The sequence below is a fragment of the Pinus tabuliformis genome, chromosome J (assembly GCF_031772625.1).
Source record: "Pinus tabuliformis cultivar Carrire ecotype Pingquan chromosome J, CPIR1, whole genome shotgun sequence".
Lineage (NCBI taxonomy): Eukaryota > Viridiplantae > Streptophyta > Pinopsida > Pinales > Pinaceae > Pinus > Pinus tabuliformis.
In genome coordinates this window covers 1,018,389,660-1,018,416,583 of record NC_142295.1, presented here as the reverse complement: position 1 = coordinate 1,018,416,583, position 26,924 = coordinate 1,018,389,660, and positions in this window count along the sequence as shown.

Below are 26,924 nucleotides of genomic sequence, written 5' to 3'. Positions count from 1 at the left end.
TTCATATTTCCTTCTATAATTACTTACCTCTTCTTGTATACTCATGTTGAAATATTCATGCACCTGGGATTGAATATCATATACCCTAATAAGAACAAACAATTAGTGGTGTTTTGGACTGATGTGGTAAGAAGTAATGCAAATAATGAGGGATTGATGTACTTTATCACTTTTTTTATCAATTGCTTACTCAATCATAAACAACTATCCTCCACCTTGCATATTACCAAAGGCCTAGTCTTTTCTTCAGCTCAATAAAGATATTAAAGTAGGTGATTGGTATCTATTTGAAGATTATGCAGAAATTAGATTATATGGAGCAGAAGTTGCCCCCTACAGGCACCCTACCTTTGTGCCTATGAGACTTTTTTTATTAGAATTTATCAGGAAGAGTTTTAATGTTGATCAAGTACACTTCGTTCCAGTAAAGAAGGGGCATCTATTTAAATTGCCAAAGACATTGGGACCTTTTATTGTGAATAACAAGAAATCCATAAGAGAAGTGCAGAAATCTCTTGAAGATATGAATTTGCAGTTGGGTGAGAAATGGGCATATGACCCTCACCATATTATTTCAAACAGGAGAGTGGAAAATTCTTATGCTCCCTATGTACATGAAGCTCAACTAGATATAGAGAAATTAACAAATGGAGGACAAACCAGTTTGTCAGGAGGGGTGGAGATTGAAACTCCTCATCAAAGTGAAAAGAATTTAAAGAGAGGTAGTGAAGATGTCATTGATTTGGAGGAAGAAATAAACAAAGGTACTAAAAGGGTTAAACTATCTGAGGGGGGCAGTTCATCATCAGCATTAGGTTTTCAATTATAGTTAGGATAAGATATTTGTACACCATCTTATGTTGTCCTAAAAGAGACTGGTCAGAGCTCTATTTCAATGGTAAAGTAGTTGTATTCATAGATTGAAGAAAACAACAGAAAAGTTAAAGAAAGCATCGAGTCCCAATTGAAAGCTCGATTTATCTTTGATTACCATACTAGATTTCTTTCTGCCATGGATTTGGAGAGAAATAATCTCAAACTAGCTTTCTCTCATCCCTCTACTTTAACTGTGTCTTCTTCATCAGGTTCCAAGACTGTCAATGTGACATTAAATGCTAAAGAGATACCACTACCTAATAAAATCAACCTACATAGGTAGACTAGAGAACTGATTTATAGTGATTTGAATAAAACTTCTTTGGCTGCGAGCAGAGCTGAAGATTTCTTAGAGAAAATGGTTAATCAATTGAAATTAGAAAAAGAAAATTCTAGAGTTTTAACCACTCAAAATGAAGAATTAAAGAAATTGATTGTTAAAATTGGTGTCAATCCATAAGATAGAAGTGTTGTTCAAAAAATTTTGTAGGGAGATGAAACATAAATTTAGGTGCTTAGGAAGAAGTTGAAGATGTATTCTATAGAACATCCTATGGCTTCAGAAGTAGCACAAGTGGAGAAAGAAAAGGAAGAAGTAACTAATGAACTGCTGCAAAGAAATGATGAGATTTCAAGCTAAAAAATATGAATTATATTTTGCAAACAAAAGATTAACTCTTGTGTTTGTACTATGTTAGTACAAGAAAATTCTAAAGACCCAGCTGATAAACTAATTAGAGTCATGGCTGAGCTACAAATTTCTGACAATGAGATGAAGAAAGTTCAAAGAGATTCTAAGAGTTCCTTGAAGATTATAAAAGCCACTGAAAGATACTTGGAAATGTTTAGGGGGAATGTTGAGATGTACAAAAATAATTTTTAGGTAGTTTATTAAGAAATTAAAGATTTAAAAGAGAAGGTGAAGGGAAATATGTCCCTTATTCAAGCAAGAGAAATTTTATGGAATGACATCATCCATACTGTAAGGAACATCTGGGAATCATTGTCTATAGTAGAAGAGGAGAAGATCATTATCAGAGACCTGGAAAACTTCATCATTGCTAATAAGCAAAAGTTACAGCAACAAGCTCAGTTTGCTAAGAAAATGATTGATTTCCTTAACTCAAGATCTTCACAACAGTTAAGGGAATTAGGAGTTGAAGACAGAACTGAGTATGTTTTAGAGATTAATAAAATGATTGTGAAAAACTTGTACAGGAAGACAACATAGACAAAATTAACAGAGGTAAAAGAAGTTGTAATGAAATTCAATATTGATTTTGATAAAAGAACTAGAGTAGGTTTGCCTTCATGTTGGGACCAGCAGGGAAATCTATTACCCTAGGAGACTTACGAAACTTTATTGGTGGAGGCCAAGAGAAAAATCAGTTCAACTCATGAAAGAACAATAGTGCTGAAGGGAGCAATGATTTTCAATTATTTACACAGGGATTTTCAACCTTTATGGCTAATGAGAACTCTTTTTGTTGAAAAACCAACATACAATAGAATTACCAACTTCAGAATGGAACACACTAGGTTTGTCAAGAGTCCCAGTTCAGATACAACCATCTGGAAAAAATACAAAGAATGGATGTCACCAACAGCAATAAATGCAGAATTTGAACCTTCATCTGCACCAAAGTCTCAGATTACTAAATGAAGCAATGGCACCTATCATACAACAACTTCTTTTTAGATGTTTTTGAAATGATGTATTTATGTTTTCTCTTTTTAAAAATGTAATGTTCAAAAGAGAAATTAATTCCAAAGTAGTTTAGGAAGTTAACAGTTTTTGCAGTTGATAGTTTCTTAACTGTCATTTTTCGAATTTTGTATAAAATCAATTTAGAAAGAGAAGTGAGGGTTTCAAGTTTTGGACCTCATAAGCATAATCTAATTGTATTCTCAATATTCATCTCGATTTGAATAAATATTTCAAAGTGATTCCAGACACCTGTTGAGTATAAAATGTGTTTCCTGTTATCTTTCTTTTTTATGTTTTTCTTCATAGAAGAGTGTAATGAAGTTGTTGGCATTTAATTTTACAATTCTGAAAAATCAAATTCCTGTGAGTTAAAGTTAAAGTTACCTTAATTATGCACTCCTCTTTTCTATATATCATTCCATGTTAATTACATATTTCCTCTAAAGTTGAAGAAAAAATATTCTACATTTAGCATCCTGCTATTGAATACTTTCCACTATCTTTTCTCACTACACTTCCATTAAAATTGTATTCAACATCAGAAGGCCACTTTGAAAGGTTTTTTTTTCCCATAGAATATTAAGAGGCACTCTCTTTATAATTATAATTTTTGGGGTTTTAAAACAATGGGACAAAAAACTTATTTCATGACAGTTTTAAACAAATGACTTGGGCACTGACCTCTCCTCAGCCATAGGTTGTCTTCCAAGGTATAACAACGTGGATGTGTTCAATTTTAAGCAATGTGCTTGACATAAAAAGGTAAGGTAACTAGTGCCTTGTTATGTTTATTTATGCACTGACAGTGATGGAAATATGATGCAGGGAATTGCATGGAAAAGAGACTGCCGTGAAATTTTGAAGAAGGCTTAGGTTGATATTTCCTTTGGAAGCATTGTGAACAATGGGGATTGAGTCATGGCGTACGTTGCCAGCCTTATGCTTTTGGTCGTTTGGTTATTTTTTGTGATTGATTGTGGTCTTGTTTGTGTCTAGTGCATGATCATGCCACTTTGGTTTCGATGTCATATCATTGTTGGTTCTTCGTGTTTTTTCTTGTTCATGTCCTTTATGTTTGAGTCTCGAGAATTGGTTGGGAAATAGGAAAGTTAATGGAGCTCAGGAAGAGTTGAATGAAACCTAGAAGATAAGGTAAAACCTAGATGAAGCTTGGTGCATGTATAGGGGAAGTTCAAGGCAAGAGTATGATAGTTGGATTGGTTGGGTCTATTGGTGTAAATGGACGATGGCAGGACAGTAATGAGAAAGTTAATAGGAAAGATGAAGTAAATGGATCTGAGACATCAGATGCCTTGGCTATGTTGGGAATGATTTTTCTCAATGTTGCGCATGGTGTGCACATATAAAGGGAGTTCTCTTAATGTTGAACTTATGATATCTGGTAATTATGTTATGATCATGATTATGTTGATGTTTATATATGTATACATGTATGTATGTATGTATGTCATGTCTAAGAGGGTCATCATGGATGATGGTTGTTTCATGCTAATGTTTATATGTATATATGTGTGTATGTATTGTAGTTGTCTGATAGGATCATGATTGTTTTATGCTAATTTTTATGTATCCATGTATCTATGTCAATGTCTAACAAGGTTGTTAGGGATCATTCTTGTGAAGGAATGATTGCCTATGCAGACGAATGGCATGACGAGGTTCCTGGTTCATTGGGAATCAAGTGGGGAGAGTAGTCACGACAAATATACAAGGTCGATATCATGTGGATATGAATTGATATTGTATGCTTATATTATGCTTATGTTTGTGCTATGATAAGTAAATCTGAGGGATACATCAGTTGAATGAAAGCAATGAGGTCTGAGGCATGTTGGGACAAGCATTTATCAGAAACTGGAAGCAAGGTTGCTTGGTATAGATAGTGTGGTTTTGGATGTGTGGTACTATTGTTGTGCATGTGTTGTATATGTTGTACATGTTGCATCTATGATGTTGTGTGCATGTGGTGTTGTGTATATGTAGTGTGTGTACATGTTGTTTATGCAATATTATGTACAAGGTGGTATAGATAGCATTGTGTGAATATTGGATATGCAGTGTTGGGTATGGATGATGTTATGTACTTGTTGGATATGTGGCATTGTGTACATATTGTACTGTGTGCATGATGGATATGTGGTATTGTGTGGATATGGTGTTGTGCACATGTTGGATATGTAGTGTTGTGTACATAGGGTGTTATGTACATGTTATACATGCAGTGCTTTGTACATATGATGTTGTGTGCATGTTGTACATGTGGTGCTATGTACATATGGTGTTGTGTTCATAATTGTACAAGTGGTGTTGTGAGCATGTGGTGTTGTGTACCTGTTGTAAATATGGTGCTACATGTAGGTGCTGTTGTGTGCATGCCGTGTTGTGTTGCACACAAAGTGTTTGACATGTATTATGTGGTGTTGTAAATCGGGTATAGATTTATTATGTTGTGTTGTACGTCAGGTGTAGGTACATGTATTGTGTTACATTGTACATAGGGTATAGATGTACATATTGTGTTGTACATTAGGTTTATTTGTATGGGTGGTATGTCAAGTGTAGGTGAATCTATTGCATGGTATTGTATGTCATGTGTTTTTGTATGTGTGTGATGCACACTATGTGTATGTGCACATGGTTTAGGAGAAGGCACTGGGTGTTTTTCTGGTGTGGCAACCGATTTGGTGTGCATACAGAATAAGGACAAAGGTAGAAGCTAAGGACTGATTAAAGGATAAGTATCAATATTTTATTTCAGTTTTATTATGAATGTGATCTATTATTCTTGTTTATGATGATTACATGTGATCTATGATTCTGGTTTATGATAGTTACATGTGATTTGTGATTATGATCTATGATGGTTGTGTTTCAAGTTAACCTAATGTGATATGCTTACACATGATGATTTGGTCAAAGATGTTAGTTTGACTTGTTGTGACAGTGAGTAAACATGATTGCAAGTGTACCTTATTGACAAGCTACCAACGAGGTATGATCTGAATTTATTTCAATTTATTTTAAATCTAATGGAATTTATGTGTGTGGTACATCAAGCACATAAATGCCCAGTTGGGTGGTTGAAATTGACTACAATAATTAGCAACGTCAACAAAAGGAAATGAAAATGCAACAATATGTTGGTAAAGCATTCAGGAGCAGGGCCATTGTGGGACACTGGTACCCAATAATGTCCATTGATTTCCATGAGCATGTTATGACTAGTATGATGGTTTTAAGGTGGGATATGCCTTGGTATTTGTATCTTCTGATGCAAGGAAGCCTTTCCAATGGATAGACTCCCCAGGATGGGGGTGCCAACGGAACTTGGAAAGTGTGTGACTACATGGAAGGGGGTGATCGGATTTTCCCAAGGATTGTGTAGTAAAGAAGGGAAGGTCGTGGATAGATTTGTTTTGGTCATTAGGATTTCCAGATGGAATCAGGTGCACATTGGGAGTGTGCCCTGGAACAATGAGCTGATAACTATTCATTGAGAGGACAAGTGGCACATGATTATAGTGTTTTACATTGGATGTAGATTTGACATTGCAGTGGATTTTGGACTTTCTGGGAAGGAGGTGAATCATGGTATTACTTTCAGGGTGGAGGTGTGAGCCTTTGGATTCCCTTGTTGTAGATACAAGAATCATATCCTTTTATTTATTTCTTGAGAAAATGTGCATATGTATATATTTATACATTATTGTAAATATTGTATCAAGCTAGATTTATAAAGCTCCATAGACATTATGGTTATTTTCTGGTTGAAGAAAATGTGTATGTGTGTATATGTGGTTGTTATTGTAAATATCGTAATGAGTTGTGTTATAAAGATCCAATAAATGATATCTTTGCCATGTTTTAGGATACAATCATTCTAAATATTGCAACAAGATATGTCATAAATCTCCATGGGAAGTATGCTTCATCTTCAGTAGCCTTGTTGGTTATAGGTGTCATTGAACATCGAGGATGGTGTTCCCCCATGGGGGAGGGTTCTGTAACAATCTTGGTTAAAAATTCATGTAAAAATATATAAGACCATGGTCATGGGACATGTATTCCAAGTTGAATGGTGGGAAAAACATCCTAGTCGGTGTTTATTCGGTTTATTATGGCTAGGAAATTGGAAAAAGCAATGGAGAAGGCTTTGGAAAGGAAAAATGGCATTTTGGCACATTTATTTATGAAAATAAAGGAAATTAGGAGAAAATGGAGGTGAAAGGTCACAGGTTGCATGTGAAGAGGAAAATGAAGGAAAATAATGGAAAATGAAGAAAATAGGGGCCTTATCAGTAAAAAGGCTTAGGAGGATCAGTGGGCAGTATTGGTAAGTGTAAGCTTTCAACATGTTATGGTGGAGCTCTTTCCTATTCTCTCTCTCTCTCTCTCTCTCATACTTTTGGACACTTAGAGTTTTATTGGAGCACTCTTGGAGGAGTGTGGCAACTCAAAGTTTTGGAGAAAGAAGGAAAATAAAGAGTAGGAAAGTGGAAGAGGGCATCAGGATCAACAACTACAACAACTTTTTCTTGCAAGTACCGAGTTGCATGTATGATTTCCTTGATAGTTTTGGCATGCATGGCATATGCATGTGGTTTATTGGTCATGACCTGTCATTGGCATGGAAGATTGCCTGGATTGACAGTAGATTTTCCTATCACTACCATTTCTTGGATAACCATGGTGTTGTGGATTTATTTCTTTGTTTTTCTGGTTAGTTCTCATGTTTCCTTTAGCTTGGGTTGAGTTACTAGTTCCTGGAATCCCTAGTTGGACAAACTCTCTAGAAGCCTTGTTACAACTTGGGTTGAGTTACTAGTCTTGGAAGCCTTTGTTGTAAAAACACTCTAGAAGCCCTCCATGGGTTGAGTTACTATAGGGAAAATTTTAAGAACGGAATTTTATCTTAAAGTTTAGAAACCTTGGCGAATCTTACTAGTGCCTAATATCCAAATTTTAAAATATTTGATGATAATTTTGTAAACATGTTTTGATTTCTAATTATTTTATATTATAAAATATATAATATTAGCGATTTTTAAGGTAAAATAACTTATACTATAAAATTTGGGCGAATTAATTTTTAGAAAAATGGAAATTGGCGAATTAGCCCACCTGCGAATATTAGCCCCTAAAATTTTCCCTATTACTAGTCCTGGAAGCCTTGGTTGGACAAACGCTCTAGAAGCCTGGCGACAACTGTGGGCTGAGTTACTAGTCCTAGAGGCCTTGGTTGGAACAAACACTCTAGAGCCTTGGAAGGCTTGGCTAGAGATCAATCTGATGATGGTGTTGTGATCTCCGACCGTGAGGTGGAATCATTGTTTGATGGGTTGAGGTGGTTGGCCTTTGGAAGCCCTAGACGATTTTGGATTGATGTTTATGAGATCCCACATTCACACTTGGAATATGATATGGGGCTGACTGGCTGAAGAGATTTTTGGTTCAGCTAATCTACGGTCTGGTGGAACGTAGTCGTCCCATACTGGGTTGGATTTGCATCATTAATATGATGTTATTTCTCCTTGTTATCTCATGAGTATTATATTGTTTTATATGGGTGTTGTTTCCTTGATATTTTCATTGTTATTATGCTGGTTATAAGCATGTATTATGACAGTGATGATGGATGACTCTCCTCATGTTTCGATTTGTAAGTGAATGAGCAATGTATCTATGACCTAATAGATGATAATGCAACTAATGATATAGGGAAACAATGCCTCATAACGAATCTCAGATAAGTATGAGACCCTATGCTCATATCTGTTGTTTAAACCTGTGGACTACATATTTGTGATATGCTTGACGAAATGCCAGTCATGGCTAGTAGGGGTATAGTTAAGGGATTTTTTAAGTAATTGCATTTGTATCATCATTCCACTGTTATATTTATGTTATGAAGGTACCGTTGAATTCTGGGCCGTGATCTGGGCTCTGGGCTTGAAAAATTGGCTCAAAGCCCAGAGACGCTCGCACAACACTAAGCATAATAGTCCGTAGATGTTGGCATGCCATGCAGTGGGAGCACCCAGAGCCCTCTAGACACATGCATGCCCATATCATTGGAGCGTTTGGGAGTTAATTGGTTTAGAAATTTAGTGGGACCCAGGGGATAGTTACTTGAGAAGTTGGGGTGGTCCCCGAGAGTCCTGTTACTGATGTGGAAGGTCTGTATGGTGCATTTCCATCGATTGCACTTCCTAAGGTCACCTAGTGTTGCCTTATTTGGACTTGAACCAAGTTCGGACGAATTATTTAGCCAAACAAATCTCACAGCTACTAGCCCTTTCGACAACAGCCCGTAAAGTGCGGACTGAGGTCTCACCCGAGGTAGTAGGGGAGGGTGCTGGAACTAGGTTTCTGCACCCTGGGGATGTCTTGGATGTGGTTTGGGGCTCACACACTATTCTGCAGCCTCGCGCTGCACCAGATCCGTGCAGATCGGAATACCCTTAGCGCGCTTATTACAGATTGAATCACTTATTACTAGTTTGATCTAGTTAAAACAGTCTTTAAGCAAACATTTATTACTTTTGGTTACTTCGCGCATCAAGATTAACCCAGTTCACATGTATTCAACAGTAGCAAATGCCGAGATCATAACAGTTTGTTTATCATAAAAGAGTAAAATCACAATTAACACAGAATTTAGAAGAAACTTATCTTTATTATCAATCTTCAACAATACATCCAGATCCACCCTGTGCACTCAGCTGCAGGGGTCCGCGCACACAGCTATGGACTTTCCAGGCCTTTGTGCACATAGCTGCAAAGCCTCTACCTTCTACCCTACTCCCTTGACTCAGACTTACAATTACTCTCAGACTATTCACCCATTACATGTTAGGACTTAAAACCAAAACTGAGCTGCCTTTCCCTCATACAACCTCACTCTATTTATACTTTCCCTTGGCCCACGATCCCACCGCAGGCCGACTCTATTACTATTTCTTTACATTATTTTCAGCTGGACTACCTTTTGACTCATCCTACTATAGCTCGCGCTTTACGCTTTCCGCGGAGTCTTTTACCCTAATATTACCCAAAATTCCGGGCTTCGCACCCCATACTCGTTCCGCGGGGCTTTTGCTACCCAACAGTCCCCCAACACAATCATCATGACTCATCCTGAGTCACTGAGCTGGTGCGTCCATCTTTGCGTAAAGGTCGGTCAACAACTTCAGTGCGTCGCTGATACTAGCAGCAAATTCTTTCGTCATGCACTGCATCCATTCCACCTATGGTACCAATATTTCTACCCTTGTCTCGGCTGTCTCCATCCTAGCACATTCAACCTTCATGTGTGCTACCTTATGCTCTATGGTGGTTGAAACTGCAAATGCCTTGTCCAACCATGGCTGGATATGAGCTTTCACCACTGCTTCCTTCTGTCTCACGGCTTCAGCTTGGATTTTCAGGTCCTGCACCTCCCTCATCTTATCCAATAGTTGCAGGATAGGAATGGTTTGCCCGGTTCCTCGGAGCTGATCATAGGCGTGCTGGAGTTCTCGGGCCTCTGCTTTCAACCTGCGGAGTACGGAATCTTCCTGAAGGACACTGAGCATATCAATCGATTGAGTTAGCAATTCGGTACATTCTTCAAGTGACCGTGCAAGCATTGCACGCCCCATATCGATAATTTTTTTACACTTTACTACAACCTCTGGGGGCGTTGGTGGTGGGACCTTTACTTTATTTATATATCGATTGAACTCGGAAACCGGCGGCTTGTTTTTGTGGTAGCTCATAAATGTGACTTGAATGGTTATGCTTTTGCCTTACTGGCCCGCCACCCGCTTCACGGTGCTTTAAATGCACCATCATACCATGAGCAATATCTTCAATGGTCACTTTCCATCTCTCCTTTGCAGCCGCGAATCCCCAAGGTCGGAGATGCAGTTTTTGCAAGGAGTCGGTGGTCATATCGTGCCATTATACAATAGCCTGTTTTATAGTCGCGCACCCTCTTCCAACTGCTTGGGGTGCTGGGACTGAACCCTCGATGGATGGTTAGAAGGGCGAACCCTTCCTACGGGTCCCCCAGTTCCCCACTGACCCGGGTCGCGAGCACCCTAGATTTCCTCCTGCTTCTATTACTGAATTATGGTGTGCACGCCCCTGTGGCTTTTGGTGTAGCTGTATCAAAGTAGGAAAGCCAGCCATGTTGGTTTCCTTGAGCCATTCCTTTTCGTCATCTAGGGCAGCCACTTCTAATTGAAGTTTCTCGATGGCTTTATCCAACTTCATACTGTGGTCATGGATTTGGGCCTCAGTTTGTTCCAACTCATCAAGTTGTCATTTTGCACACCGAATGGCAGCCCACAACTGCTAAACCTTGTCACTGATGCCATCTCTAATGGGAGAAGCTATGCCTATAGTGGCTGATTGGGCCATAGGGAGGAGGTTCCTCCTAGCCTGATGATCCTATGGTCCACTCTGGTCTGTTTGGGGTGTCGGTTGTCCACCATACACCCATATTCTTCGTGTTATCGTTTTATGCCAATTTAACCATTGCACATATCTTCCAATTTGGAATCGAAACTTTCTCTTGTATCTGAGCTTCCTCGATCCTTCTATCGGTGCGTGCAACCTGTCTGTCGATGCACTGGGCTATTCCTGTACTACGCATGTGAGCTGGTCTTCAGTGGTCACGTCCTGCTCTTCCGGGTGGCGTCTTTCTTCACATTGTGCCGATTGAGTCGCCCTATTACAGTTGAGTGTTGTAACTTCCTGTAATCAATTCTTCCAATGCTCAGCCTCCTCCTTAGAATCGATGGTGCAGGTACTCTCACATTCCCACGAGGTTCTTCTATTGTCATTGTAATGCATCTGACTATGGTTCTGCACTATTATCTGATAAATGCAATCCAATTCATCATTATTTTCCTCATCGCGGACGGGTTCTATGTAGCACTCCCCTTCTGCTGGGTCCAGCAGAACTACTACGCAAAGTGACTTCTTTTCAAAATTCATCGTGCACCTTTTCAAGTTGATGATTCCTTTCATGTCGATGGCCCAATCAATCCCGAGCAAGGCAGGGTAAGGATTGCTATCATCGATAAGCTCTATGACTTTGAAATCGGTTTAGGTAGTTACACCATTGGTATCCATTGTCACCCCTTGTAATTGGCCCATTGGTAAGATCTTTTGCTGATTGGCCATTCGTGGTTGAATCAGGGACCATTGCAGTACGGGCTTGCCTATACTCTCCCAAGTTTGCTTAGGCAGTATATTTGCATCTTAGCCTAAATCCAGGATGACTTGATCCATTTCATAATCTCCTATCTACGTCGTCATTCTCATTTCTTGTCCAACGCGTACATCATGTTGTCTTATCCTCCGAACCACCCGGGGTTCATTGAATTCGGCGCTCCTGGTAATCAATTCCTGTAACCCTTAGACAGCCTTTTGATTCTGCAGTAATTTCATGCATGCGTTAAGAAAGGAGGTGATCATGTAGGGGTCCATTTTGGCTTCTGTTTGGTCCTTCCCACCTGAGGTAGCAGCTTTCACGACACTCAGCTGATCTTTGTTTGGCCCTGCCCTTCCTTGCTTTGGTTCAACAGTATGGTTCCCCATAGGCGGGTCGCCTCGCTCCCCACCTCTTTTCCCTCCTTCCATTGCGCCACTCCTTCGTACCATATTTATACTAGGATCCTCTTCACAGGTTTCTACACACATCATCTGGACATTCTGGGTTGGCAAAGGTTGAAGCACCCCTTTCTCGTTCAATTAGGAAATCAAGGTTGGACAATCTACCAATTCGTGATCAAACTGCTCGCAATAAGGGCATGAGGTCCTAGTTGGGTTAGTGCATTCGCGAGCGTAGTGTCCTTGTTCACCACAATTATAACAAGTTATCTGTCCGCGACCTCAGCCGCGTCCCCATCCTCTTCCCCGACCTCGTCCTTGAAATCCTCCCCGTGCTTCAACCTATACCTGGTAGGCTGAGGTCCGTTCTATCATTAAGTCATAACTTCGACACATTTGCTCATCGTGTCCTACTGATCGACACAAATTGCTATATAACTACTGTGAGGTCTAGGTATACTTCTGTAGTAGATGGCAGTTATCTGTTGCGTGTTTTCCTCCTACCTGGAAAATCATGCACCAGAGCACAGGTGTGGCATTTGGTCCTGTCTAGACTTCCACTTTTAAGGGCATCACCCCCCCGCCGCCAGATAGTTTGCGAATACCAGGCAATGGTCTCTGTTGTGCGTGTGGATTTTACATTTAATACATTGTGCCACCAGTGGTACCCCTAATCGAGGCATTCTTCCTTACTTCAAGATTTGTAATTCCAAACTTAAGTTCTGAAGTTGCGCGTGGAGTTGCTAAACTCCCAACCTTGGGTCCGGTAATGGGGTCGTGTATAACCTCATTGCTGTCTCTAGTGCTTCAACCTGGGTTGAGATCTTCTGTTGTGACAAAGTCGTCCTCAGATGGGGTGTTAATGACGCCACAAACCATGCACAATGTTGTCCCTCGGTCAACGTCATATTAGCCTCACGAATAGTACTCTTTAATCTTTGGTCTAGATCCCACGGGATTTCACCAGGCAGAATTGCTATTTCTTTGAACCCAATGATCGATTGGTTCTCAGACTTTGGTCAGCCAAACTCCTTATTAAGTGCATCCTATATAGCTGCTAGTCCTTCATTTGGATGGTCGGTTGAGTTTTTTATGTACCATGTCAGCCCGCAGTCCTGGAGTGCACTGACCAACATAGCCTTTTTGATGTTTTTGTCTGTTATACCTTGTGCGTTCCACACGGAGGTTATCACAAAACAAAATCGGCTTGGATCTTCATTCCCTATACCTTGAAAGGTCGGTAACTTGACTACGACCGTCATCCCTGTTCTAGGAGGTGGTGGAGGAGATGGTGATGGTTCAGGTGGTGTGGACGGACACGACATGGGTGATGGGGGTGATGGCGTAGATGGAGGTGGTATCAGCAGGAGGCGTTCTGTAATCAACTAGACTGCACTTCTGGGCGAGAACCTAGCGAGATCTTCCTCGCTTTCCCATGAGATAGAAATCAAAGGACTGTTCCCTGCTCCTCCCGTTCCTCAGTAACCTCTTCCACTTCGTGTTACCCTAGACATTAATGTATGCGCATAATCTGTTTTTCGCACAACAACATCTTAATCCAAGTATTTAATGACTTGATGTACCGACCCCGCGGTCCTTGGAGAAATTTCCTTTCCGCTTCACTGTAGCTTACAATGGTATCTATTGCAAATTCAGTGATAAATCCCCCAATGATCCGATCTACCCAATGATCTACTGTGCGTGCGAGTTTGTCTTCGGTGGCTTCTAGTCTACTAACCAGTTTTGGGGTCCACACTATCAGCTGGTTTAATCTGCACCTTCCCACGTTATCAAATAACTTCGCGATCCACTCATACAATTCTATAGGGAATGTTTCAAAGAAGATCTCATGTATGTCCATGATGATATATCAATCCAACCACTGTTCCTCTGATATCTGCGAGTTCCTGTTTTCCTGAACAGCGAACTTGTGGAGCTTCAGATCCCACCAATCTTCAAGTTCTTTCTCTGTGGGATTCCAGTGTTCCCACATTAGACACCCCTTAGGCCAATCTTGGTCCTGGCAATGGAACCATTTGTTGGCTTATTTGAGCTTGACCTAGTTTCGGACGAATTATTTAGCCAAACAAATCCCGTAGCTACCAGCCCTTTGGGCAACAGCCCGCGAAACGCGAACTGAGGTCTCACCCAAGGTAGCAGGGGAGGGTGCTGGAACTAGGTTTCCGCACCCTGGGGATGTATTGGATGTGGTTTGGGGCTCGCGTGATGTTCTACAGCCTCGCGTTGCACCAGATCCGTGCAGATCGAAATACCCTTAGTGCACTTATTACAAATTGAATCAATTTTTACTAGTTTGATCTAGTTAAAATGGTCTTTAGGCAAACATTTATTACTTTTGGTTACTTCGCACATCAAGATTAACCCAGTTCACATGTATTCAACAGTAGAAAATGTCTAGATCATAACAATTCTTTTATCATAAAAGAGTAAAATCGCAATTAACACAGAATTCAGAAGAAACTTATCTTTATTATCAATCTTCAACAATACATCCAAATCCACCCTGCGCACTCAGCTGTAGGGGTCCACGCACACAGCCACGGACTTCCAAGCCTCTACACACACCGCTGCAGAGCCTCTACCTTCTACCCTACTCCTTGACTCGGACTTACAATTGCTCTTAGGCTATTCACCCATTACATGTTAGGACTTAAAACCAAAACTGAACTGCCTGTCCCTCATAGAGCCTCACTCTATTTATACTTTCCCTTGGCTTGCGATTCCACCGCAGGCCGACTCTATTACTATTTCTTTACAATATTTTCGGACGGACTACCCTTTGAATCAACCTACTATAGCTCACGCTCCGTGCTTTCCGCGGAGTCTTTTACCCTAATATTACCCAAAATTCCGGGCTTCGCACCCCTTAGTTGTTCCACGGGGCTTTCGCTACCCAACACCTAGGAGGTTGAATCCCATCATAGTAGCCTCTCATCACATGTTTACCCGGTTGGCTGGTTACTTGGGTAGACGTGGGAGGGGGGTGTTGCAATTGATATTGATTTTTGTTTTATTACTATTCTTTTAATTTGTAAATGTAAATATTATTTTATTATTTTTAAGTGTAAGTTCCTTTTGGCCCAACAATAATAAAAATAATACTTATGTTAAAAAATTATAAAAATAGTAATAACAAAAAAAATCAAGGTCACCCATAAATAAAATCTTCAATTCCGAGCTTAATTCTAAATCAATTTTATATAGAGATATAAAGTAATTGGAAATTAAAAAAAAAAAACTAGTATTTTTCAATGAAAAGAAATATGTAATTTCTTCACTAAATATTGAGTTGAGAGAGGACATGTAAAAATAATATTGTTGATATTACATAAAATCTAATTCATTATATGTTTAATTGACATCTAATATTTAATACAAATATATATTATTAACATTATAATATTTTAATGAACCATATGTTTAGTTGACATTTAATATTTAATACAAAATATATTAATAACATAAAAAATATTTTAATGAGCCATAAATAAATTATTTAAACATCCATATTAAATAGCATAATTTTATATTTCAAATATAACTATCATTTATATTTTCAAAAATCAAATTATAACTCTCTTTTATATATTAATTTTACTTTTTAATGTGAGTAATTCTAAGAGTATTGATTATGAAATATATATGTATTGTTGTATTATTTTTTTAATATTATTTATAATCGTTCTCATATATATAATATTATTAAATAAAAATATAACTTTTAGTTTATATTATATTATATTATATTATATTATAAATCATATTCTAAAATAATTATCTTTCTATGTAATTAAAAATATTATCTATCTAAATATAATTAAATTACAATTATTTATAATAAAATTTTACATATTTTTATCGTAATATTATAATTTATTTTGATAATATAACACTCATATATATATATATATATATATATATATATATATATATATAATGATTGCCTACATAAATATAATTAAATTATAATTAATTTTGTAATATTTTTTATATTTTTTATTTTAATATTATATATTTTTTCTCTATCATAACTCTTGCACTAGTATTATATTTAATTCCTGCAACTCTAGCCCTATCTCTAGCTCTATCTCTATTTATGCTTTCAACTCCCTAGTTTTCTTCACCATCACATCTCATTTATGCTTCATTTCTTTACTTTTAGATTATTATTTTTTACCCTAATATAAAGGGGCCTTGGAACCACCTCCCCTCTCCATGCGTCAAATATGAACCATGCCATAAATGACATTTATTTGTGGTTGGGCTGGATGAAGAAGCCTCTAGAGGCTTTGGGCATATTTATGATACAGGCTATGTGAAGCGGAATCAGTTTTGTGGCATGGGAGATGAGTGTTGGCTTATTGGGGCATGATGCAGGTTTGGAGTTAATTAGCCAAACAAATCCCTGTATTACTGGCCCTTTTGGCAACAGTATGTGAAGCACGGGTTGAGGTCTCACCCGAAGTAGTATGGGGGGGTGATGGAACCAGGTTTTCTCACCCTTGAGATGTCTGAGGGTCTGGTTCGATCCAACTGTTCATCCATGCATGAAGGTTAGTTCACGCACTTCCCTGTTCCTCACACCCTAATACACTACCTTCGCGCTGCCCTAACCAGTGGCTGTGGGGCTTCCACGCTGCTAGAGCAGCGCTCTGCACTATTACCCTTAAGACGCACCCAATATCTTACTTATCTTCTTATACCAATTAATTATCCTCGCTTAAATGGATGTCTTATGCTATATTTATTTATACAACACATTCGTATGAGTTTGTGCAACAAATAAATAGTACACTTTCAATTTATAACCAATCGTATAATATAAACAAGAAAAGATACACAGAAATATGGTAAAATTCTCTTTATTAATTCTTCTAACAGTTACAGACTCGACCTGCTTTGTGCACTCAACTGCAGGGGTTTGCGCACTCAGATGCGAACTACTAGGACTCAACGCACTCAACTACAGAGCCTTCTCCTACTCTACGACCCAAAGACACCTTTTACACTTCGACTCAATCACTTAGACTTATCATTCCTCCATTCTTTGTCCCTCTTTCTCTTTGCTACTTAGAGCCTCGCTCTGTTTATACAATCCCATGGTCCGCGGACCATGGGTAGGTCTATCAAGCCGACATTACATTACAAAAACTAGGGTAACAACCCTGTCACTCTATTATGATTCCACACTCCGCGCCCACAATTCGCGGAGATTTTATAAAGGACTTTGTCAAAACTTGGGCTTTAAGCCCCAAAACATGCCTTGGGGGGATTCCATGCCCAATAGGCCCCCAACACAAAGATTGTGACTTGCCCTCGAGTCACTCTATCGCTGCAGAGATCTTCATGCAGATTCCCTCCAACTCTGCTCGAACTGCTGTAAGGTTGACAGCGCACTGAGTTGCTGCCTACTGGATCTGTTGTACACATTTTCCCGAGACCACGGTGTCGGAACTTCTTTTGTGCATCTTTGCCTGTGTCCCTTGCATTTGTGGGAGCTTGCCTTCAATTGCTTTTGTGATAGTGAAGGCCTCGTCGATCCAAGGTTGAACGTGCGCTTTTAGGACTTCTTCCTTGTGTCGTGTCATGTCCACCTGTTCTTTCAACACTTAGGCCTGTTGCATCTGCATGAGCCTCTAAGTGAGAGCCACCATCTGCACAGTTCCTTTGACACTGTCATACTGATGTTGGAGTCCTTGCACCTCTATCTCTAAGTGTTGGATGTTGGGGTCCTCCTGCAAATTCATGAGGACCTCAAATGACTCCTCCAACATGTTGGTGCAGTCTCTTATTACACCACCAATCTTGTCCAGTCTCGCTATAATAGCGCTGACGTGTTGTTCTCTTACTTCTGAAGGGGTGGAGAGCTGCGCTTTCAACCGTAGCTTTGTGATTTTAAGGTTCAGCTCCAGCTGAACCTTTGTCATTTCCTCCCACGCCTCACGCACCCCTGCTACTAGCCTGTGGATGCATGCCTTTGCTGGGATGGCCAGCTCAGGGACGCTTTGACAAGCTTCGTCCAGAACCTATACCAACTGTCGATTCTACGACACCACTTTGTTGCGTTGCAAACTCAATTGTTCCATGTTTATCTTTTTCTCTCTTATTACTTGCAGTGCGCGACTCTCCCTAGCCCACAGTTCTGCAGTAATCCCATCCTGCACAACATATAATGTCTCCCGCGGGAGTGCAGCCATGTTGATGCCGATACCCTTCAACACACTAACCGTAGGCCTATTGGCCTCATTTGTTGTCACCAGTGCCCCTTCTAGCAACACTATGGTATTCATCACCCAAGCATGCAGCATTTGTTCTACTTTCATTGTTCCGACTGCGAGGCTAGTCGAAAGGGTACCAGCCTGAGGAGTGTGCACCCACAACTCTTGCAGCTGCGCTTTGAGGGCCCCCAACACAATCTGGTTCTCCTGCATAAAATTTTGGAGGACCTCAGAGGTGACATCGTGAACTATCTCACCGATGTCATGTCGATCACCCTGAGTTAGGGTGATGGGGTCAATAGACAACTTCAATGCCTTGACCTTCTTGCGCTGCCCCATTTGCTTGGTCGAGTGTTGGCGCTTCAATTGGGTTGATGCGGTTTGTGGATCTGTGCCGCCCTCTTCTTCCTCTATTTCCCTTTCCTTCTCTTCCTCATGCGAAGGTGACTTCGAGCCCTCACGCCCCTTCTCAACTGCCTTCTGCACTACCGCTGCTATTGTGGCCTTTTGCTATTCAACTGCTACCTGTGCAGCATCCTGCACCTCCTGTGCTTCTACTGTCGCTACCTCCTTCCCTCTCTTTTCTGCCAACTGTGCCATGCACAGTTTAGCCTCCTCTTTCTTCCTTTGCGTCGTAGAATTATCTATTTCCGCAATGTCTGGAGTGCACCACTCTGGCGGACATGTCTCCTGTACATTAAAGATTACATCGTCCTTGGCTGCAAAGGGTAGCTCTCCCCATTGCTTGGCCAAATCCTTGTGTGCTCTGATGTATATGCTGTGGAGGTCCGCTTTAAACTCTGCAAAACTTTGCAGGCTGTTGTAGATAGTGGGTGATAACCGTGGCTTGCGGTTAATCCCCATCCTGAGGTTCATTTCCATGAACACCCAGAATATCTTGCTATTGTGGATCCAGTTCACATCCTTCGTGGCATAGATTGAAGAATACTTCGTGGCCTCCCACAAATCCCTGTCAATTGTGGGCAATTGACTGTCTTTCGGCAATTCCCCAGCCACGAGCACTATGGACAGCAGAAGCCATGCATAGTGGAACGTTTTTCCCTATTCCTGAGCTTTGCAGCAATTCTCCAAGAATTCCTTGCAGAGGAACTCGGACCAGTTAAACTAGACCCCCTCCGCGCACTGCTCAGCAAGTGCTACCACCATCGTGGGTACTTTGTCCGTGTGGCACTTGCGCATAACCTTACCAGCCAGTATTTGGGTCACCACTTTCACTACTTTGTCATTGATGTTAGATATGGCATAGCCCCGTTTCTTCTTCATGGCCTCCGCGATGGCCAAGTCACTACTCTTTGCTTCCGAGATGTCAACGGGGTCCTCTCCTTTGCATGGAAGCTGGGTGATATGGTGAATCAAGTCTTCCGTGATGGGGATGGGCTCCGCCAGCCACAAACACCCCCCATGCACTAGGCAAAGCAGCTACCTGATGATGAAAATTGTTATTGGGGCGTGGTGGAGATGCGACACCCAAAGCAGGTTTAGTAGCCCTACCTTTCCACTCTGCGTAGCCACTTCCGTGGCTCTAATTTGGTAACCCCCGACACAATGTTCTGTTTAGGCTTCATAAGTTGTGTGGTGTCTAGGTGAGGGAACTTCTCGTGGTCACCGAGGTCCCAATATTCAAATTTTAAACTAGGCACCCGTCCCAGGTGTGTGCCCTCAAAAATGATGTTGTTTGGGAGGAGTGGGGTCTAGAGAGAGCTCTTGCTCTCATCAAGATCTTTGGGCATTTTAGCCTTCACTTTCCGTAGGGGAATATAGGCGAGTAGCTTTTTTGGAGGGTGTGCAGGCTCAGTGTCCTCCTCCATGCCTTCATCCTCATCTTTTTCGATGATAAGGTCCTCCAGGTCTTCTTCTTCCTCATTGGTTTCGATGGTAATGACTGCCCCTTATCTTCCATCGACAGCTTGGTGCACAGTGGGTTTCGCAAAGACACATGTACGGGAACCATCTCCTATTTGTCTTTCCTTGGTCTTGGCATGCACAACGATTTAGGGATTTCTGCCACAATCTCGGTGCCTTCAGGGGCATCTCCCACAGTCAAGTCTTGCGTGGCCTCTTTGGCAGTCATCTCTGTGATTTCCATTACTTCCTCAGATGTTGCCATCGTGTATGACTAGAAATCTATCACTCGCAGAATTAGGGGTTCTATTGACACTCTACATAGGTGAAATAGGGCTCTGATCGGGCTACACAGGGTATACAACTGCTCAATTCTCAATTGACAAGTGTTGTTTGCTGGTTAGCCCTTTGTAATTTATAGTGCCTTTTGAATTTGAATTCAACCGTTCCCCCCAAATCTGGTTCATTAATGCTCCCTTGGTAGTAAATTTTCCCAAATCTTGCCCATAAATCGCGTCTTAAATGCCTGTTGCCTGCTCCATTTGATCTCAAGTCGAGCATCACCTCGTGAATAGTGACTCCAACGGTCACTTTCTGGCCAATCCATGCGGTAGCGCAACCCCCCCTTACGCGGTCGCGGACCCTATGACTCTTTTCTTCTGCGCACAGCTCTAACATCGTGCAACTCCTGGGAAGAATAGTTTATAATCCCACACCTCCTTTCAACTACCTGGAGTGCTAAGACTGTACTTCCTTCGGCTAGTCAGGTGGCCACGCCACCTGTATACGATTTCCTCCGGTCATCCATCACTCATCCTGTAAAATACCCACCTTTTATTGTTACTGGTGGCATCGTGCACTTTATCATCTGTGGTGCATCACCCTGGTTAATTCCCTTAGTAATATGCGGTCCAAGCCAAGGCATCAGACTGATCAATTCGCGGCGATAGTCCTCAAACTTGTCAATGTGATCGTGCACACCCTGTTTTATCACACTGGTCTTCTTATCAAGAAAATCGTCCTTTATGTCGTCCTCCAGTTTCTTGACTTCTGCTTCTATCAGATCACTTTTCTTCCTTAATCGCACCCTTTCTTTCTCAAGTTCTTGGAGCCTAAAATTTCCCTGTTGGATTTCTTCCTCAAGTCCCAAGTGTTTTGCTTCTTTCGACTGTGTGATCGCTCCTTTCCAGGCTCCACGAACCGTCGTATCTACCAGTGTTGCTACGCGCAGACTAGGCCTTTCATGCTCAATGGGTTTTATAGCGTTCACTTCACACTCTAGCCTTGGATGTGCCTGCGCCATTAGGTTCTTGCACACGGTCCTATAAGCCCATAGAATTGCTGGTACGCGTAGGTCCCAGTTAGTTCGCTTCACATACTTTTTTAAAGGCTTCTGCATGGATAATATTCTGTGCACTTGGTCTTTCCATACTCCATGGTTTCAAGTGGAGGTGTCGTTCACGCCATTTCCTTACCTGCACCTACCTACTGACTGTGTCTCCTAACACAAAGACTGTGTGCATCCATTCAAGTTTCACACCATACGCCTACATCTATCTGGATAGTTGGGTGCGTGGATCGTTTCATCTGGAAATCTTGTCTTTTAACTGCATCTAAGGCTTTCCAAACCGCATGCACATCATCCTTCTACATTCGTGCCAGTCCTTAAAGCTCCTTTGGTGTGTACCCCACCACCTTCCGGGCATAGCACGCAATACCCATTTCAAAGCGTTAAAACGTTGTTGTTCCAACACTTTTTTTTTCAAATCTATTCAGGAAGTCATCCACTTCACTTATCCCATCATACATAGGCATATCTCTTACCTTCGTTGCTACACAGTGCAACAATCTCATCATCATGTTACAGTTCAACGTGGTTACCTCATGTAATTGGTTCTACCATCATTCTATCTCCTCGTTAGAATCCGATGTGTAGGAGCTTTCACGCTCCCATGAGATTCGTCCATCTGTAGTCAGATTCACCCAGTCTTGCTCTCGCGAAGTTATCTTGTAAATGCAATCCAAGTCATCGTCACTATCATAGTTGCGCACCGTCTCCATGTAGCGTGATCCCTCTATAGGGTCCAAAGGTGCAACCACGCGCAGAGACTTTTTCTCAAAATTCATATTGCACTTCTTTAGATTTATCACCCCATTAATGTCAGTGGCCCAATCTATTTCCAATAGTGTGTGGTAGGGATTGTTGTCATCAACAATCTCTATAACTTTGAAATCTACTAGTGCGCTTGCTCCTTCGATATCTACTGTGATTCCTTGCAATCTCCCCATAGGTAGGATCTTTCACTAGTTTGTCATTTGCAGTTGGATAGGAGACCATTGTAGTGTAGGCTTTCCCATGCGCTCCCATGTCTGCTTTGGCAAGACGTTCACATCTGATCCCAGATCTAGAATCACTTGGTCCATCTCATATTCCCCAATTTGCGCATTCAATCTCATTTCCCTTCCTATTCGCGTCGTGTGCTTTCCAAGCTTCTAGACTACGCGTGGTTCTCCCTGCGCAGTCCCAACACATCTATTTATGAGTTCTTCCTTGCTATTGCGCAATAGCTTCATGCATGTTTCCAAGAATGTGGTGAGCATCGATGGGTCCATCTCTGGGTCTAGTCTATCCTTACTTCCTGAAGTAGAGGGATCGGTGAAGCTCTTCTTGGCTTCCATGAAGGTTTCCTTAGCGCGCTCCAAATCAAACTTGGGTTCCTTCATTGGAGCCTTACGAACCCAAGTACTTTATTCAGGCTGCTTGCCTTTGTCATCCCCTATCATAATTCCACTTTAGAGCACAATATTTAAATTAGGGTCTTCATCACATCGCTTAGACCTCATCATTTGCAGGTTCTGAGTCGGGGTAGGTTGGAGTGCTCCTTTATCATGCAACCTCGCTATCAGTGTGGGACAATCCTCTGTCTCATGACCAAACAATGTACAGTATAAGCATGATGGTCGTGTTCGATTTCTACAATCACTGGCATAATGTCTTGGCCCTCCACAATTGTAACATATCAGTTGTCTGCGACCTCTTCCCGGTCCTCCTCCACCTCTGCCTCATCCACGCTCCTGAAATTCGGTTCACACCATCCCTGCATTCTGGTCAAGGGGTCGTGTTTCGACCTAAACTCTGTAGGTAGGGGTCCAATCCATCATCAGCTCATAACTTCTACAGGTGTTCTCATCATGTCCCACTGATCTACATAAATTACAGAACAACTGTTGTGCATTCTGTGTGTACTTCTGCAATAAATGGCAGTTATTTGTAGCATGCTTTCTTCCTATCTGACAAATTTCACACCATAATGCAGGCACCACGTTCGGTCCTGCTTGTGCCTCTGGTCTCAATGGCATTGGTCCTCCTCCTGCAAGGTAATGCATGAACACTAGGTAGTGGTTCTCGTCATGTACTTGACCTTTGCACTTTACGCACCATACCTACTCACGCACTTCTGGGTGAGTTGTCCTGTCTTGTTTCAAACTCTACATCTCAAGGCACAAGTTGTTGAACTGCCCATGGATCTGCTAAACTCCCAGGTTAGGATCTTGTATCGAGGTCTCGTGTAGCCTCATCATGATCTCCAAGGCCTCATCCTGAGTGGTTAGCCTCTACTATGACAATGCATTCCTTAGATGCGGTGTTATCGATGCTACAAACCATGCACGGCGTTGTCCATCCATCAATGTCATATTAGCTTCGTGGATTATACACTTTAGTCTCTGATCCAACTCCCAAGGAGTCTCAGCTGGAACCATTACAATCTCCTTGAACCTAATGATCGACTACGTCTTTGACTTCAGCCTGCTAAATTATTTGTTCAGCGTAGCTTGGATATCCGTGATCCCCACATTCGGATTATCATTAGAATTCTTAATGTACCAAGTCAGCGTGCAATCCTATAGAGCACTAAACAACATCACTTTCTTTATATTGTCATTTGTAACTCCCTGCACCTCCCATACAGCCCTTATCACAAACCAAAACCAGTCTGGATCTTCATTGACTACTCCCTTGAACACTAGCAACTTTATTGCGCTTGCCATATTGATTCACGATGGTGTCGGAGGTGGTATGGGCGAAGATGGGGGTGAAGACGTGAAACTGGCAGTGTTGTGGGTGGGGGTGGTATGCACGGAATCCTCTGCCTTATCAAACTGATCGCACTTCTTGGGGAGACCTTCGCGAGCTCTTCCTCGTACCCTCACAGAGGTGAAATCAAGGGGCTAGTTTCTAGTTTTGTACTACCTTTGTTCCTGTAGATTCTCCCACTTCGCGTAGCCCCAAACAACAATTTATTCGCATACCCTATTTCTCACACAGTAGAATTTTAATCCAAGTGTTCAAAGATTTAACATACTTACGTCGTGTTCCTTTGAGGAAGTGTCGTTCTGCCTCGCTATAACTGACTGAAGTATCTACCGTGAACTTGGTGATGAATCCTCCTATAATTCAATCAAGCCAATGATCAACAACGCATGCAATCTTATCTTCCGATGCTTCCAATCTGCACATCAATTCTGGAGTCCACACAATAGGTTTGTTGAGTTTACACCTTCCTTGGCTATCTACTAGCTTTGCGATCCACTCGTATAGCTCAGTGGGGAAAGATGTGAAGAAAATTTCGTGGATCTCTGTATATAACTAGCAGTCTAACCACTCTTCTTTTGATAGTCGCAAATTCCTGTTCTCCTGCATCACGAACTAGTGAATTTTTCTGTCCAACCAATCTTCAATTCCTTTCTTTGTCAGATTCCAGTGATATGACATATAACATGTCTATGTAGATCCCAGTCCCAGCAATGGAACCATTTGTTGGCTTATCAGGGCTTGACCTAGGGTCAGAGTTAATTAGCCAAACAAATCCCTCTATTATTGGCCCTTTCAACAACAGTCTGCGAAGCATGGACTGAGGTCTCACCCAAAGTAGTATGGGGGGCTGACAGAACCAGGTTTCCACACCCTTGAGATGTCTGAGGGTTTGGTTCGATCTAGCTATTCGTCCCTATGTTCAGGTTACTTAGCGCACTTCCCTATTCCTTGCGCCCTGATACACTACCTTCGTACAACCCTAACCAAGGGCTGTGGGGCTTTAGCACTGCTAGAGTAGTGCTCTATGCTATTACCCTTAAATGCACCCAAGATCTTACTTATCTTCTTATACCAGTTAATTATCCTCGCGTAAATGGATGTCTTACATTATATTTATTTATACAACACATTCATATGAGTTTGCGCAGCAAATAAGTAGTACACTTGCAATTTATACCCAATCGTACATTAAAATAGGAAACGATACACAGAAATATGGTAAACTTCTCTTTATTAATTCTTCTAACGGTTACATGCTGGACCTGCCCTGTGCACTCAGCTTCACGGGTCTGTGCACTCAGCTGCGGACTACTAGGCCTCTACGCACTCAACTGCAGAGCCTTCTCCTACTCTACGACCCAAAGACACCTTTTACACTTCGACTCAATCACTTAGACTTATCATTCCTCCATTCTTTGTCCCTCTTTCTCTTTTCTACTTAGAGCCTCGCTCTATTTAAACAATCCCATGGTCCGCAGACCATGGGTAGCTCTATCAAGTTGACATTGCATTACAAAAACTAGGGCGGACAACCCTGTGACTCTATTATGATTTCACACTCTGCACCCATAATTCGTGGAAATTTTACAAAGGGCTTGTTCAAAACTTGGGCTTTAAGCCCCAAAACATGCCTTGGGGGGATTCCATGCCCAACAATGAGTATGGGAACGATGGAGTGGAGCCACTATTTGGGTTGCGAAGAAGGCTTCGACATGTTGTGGGAATGTTAGGGTCCTATAATTTATAGGATCTCAAGGTAATTGAGTGATGTATCTCAGGAATCTTATTTTGTAAATACTTGTCATATGCTAATGATTTTCAAATAAATAAATAAAAAAATAGAATAAAAATGAAAAGAGGGTATAAAGAAGAAGAATAAAGAGAAAAACAAAAAATTGAAAAAAAAAGATAAAAGATTAAACCCCACCAAAAAGAAAGAAAATAAAAAAGAGAATAGTATTGAAATTGTTGCAAGTCTAAATGCCACTTCTCATAGATGGTTTTTTTCTTCAGTTCTGTAAAATAAAGTTGTGTGCATCTTGTTCAAAATGCCACAATCATTTGCTTTAGTTTAGTCATACTGCTTAATCATGATTATAATTCTTTAAACTTTTACAAATTAGATAGAGGATGAAGGTTTATCCAATTGTTTAATCTGGATAAATCATTAGTTAGGTAGTAAATTACATTGACCCAAGTGTTTAATCTAGGTCAATAGGAGAAATAAGGGATAGGTTAGATAGTTTTTTCTTTCTGCATAAAAGAAAATGAAAATGGGTTTGCTAATCTAAGTGCACCCAAGAGATTGAGATAAAAAATGCTAGTGTAGCTAAGGGTAGGTAGATTTGGCAGTTTGTTTAAATATCAGCATGCATAAATTTTATCCTAAGTTTAAGGATAGGGAATGATGAGAAAAGTGCACATTATGCATTATCTATTTCAAAAAGTTTATTATTAATCCCTTATCCTAATTTTAGAGGATAAATTTGCATTGGGATAAACTGCTTCACAATGTATATTC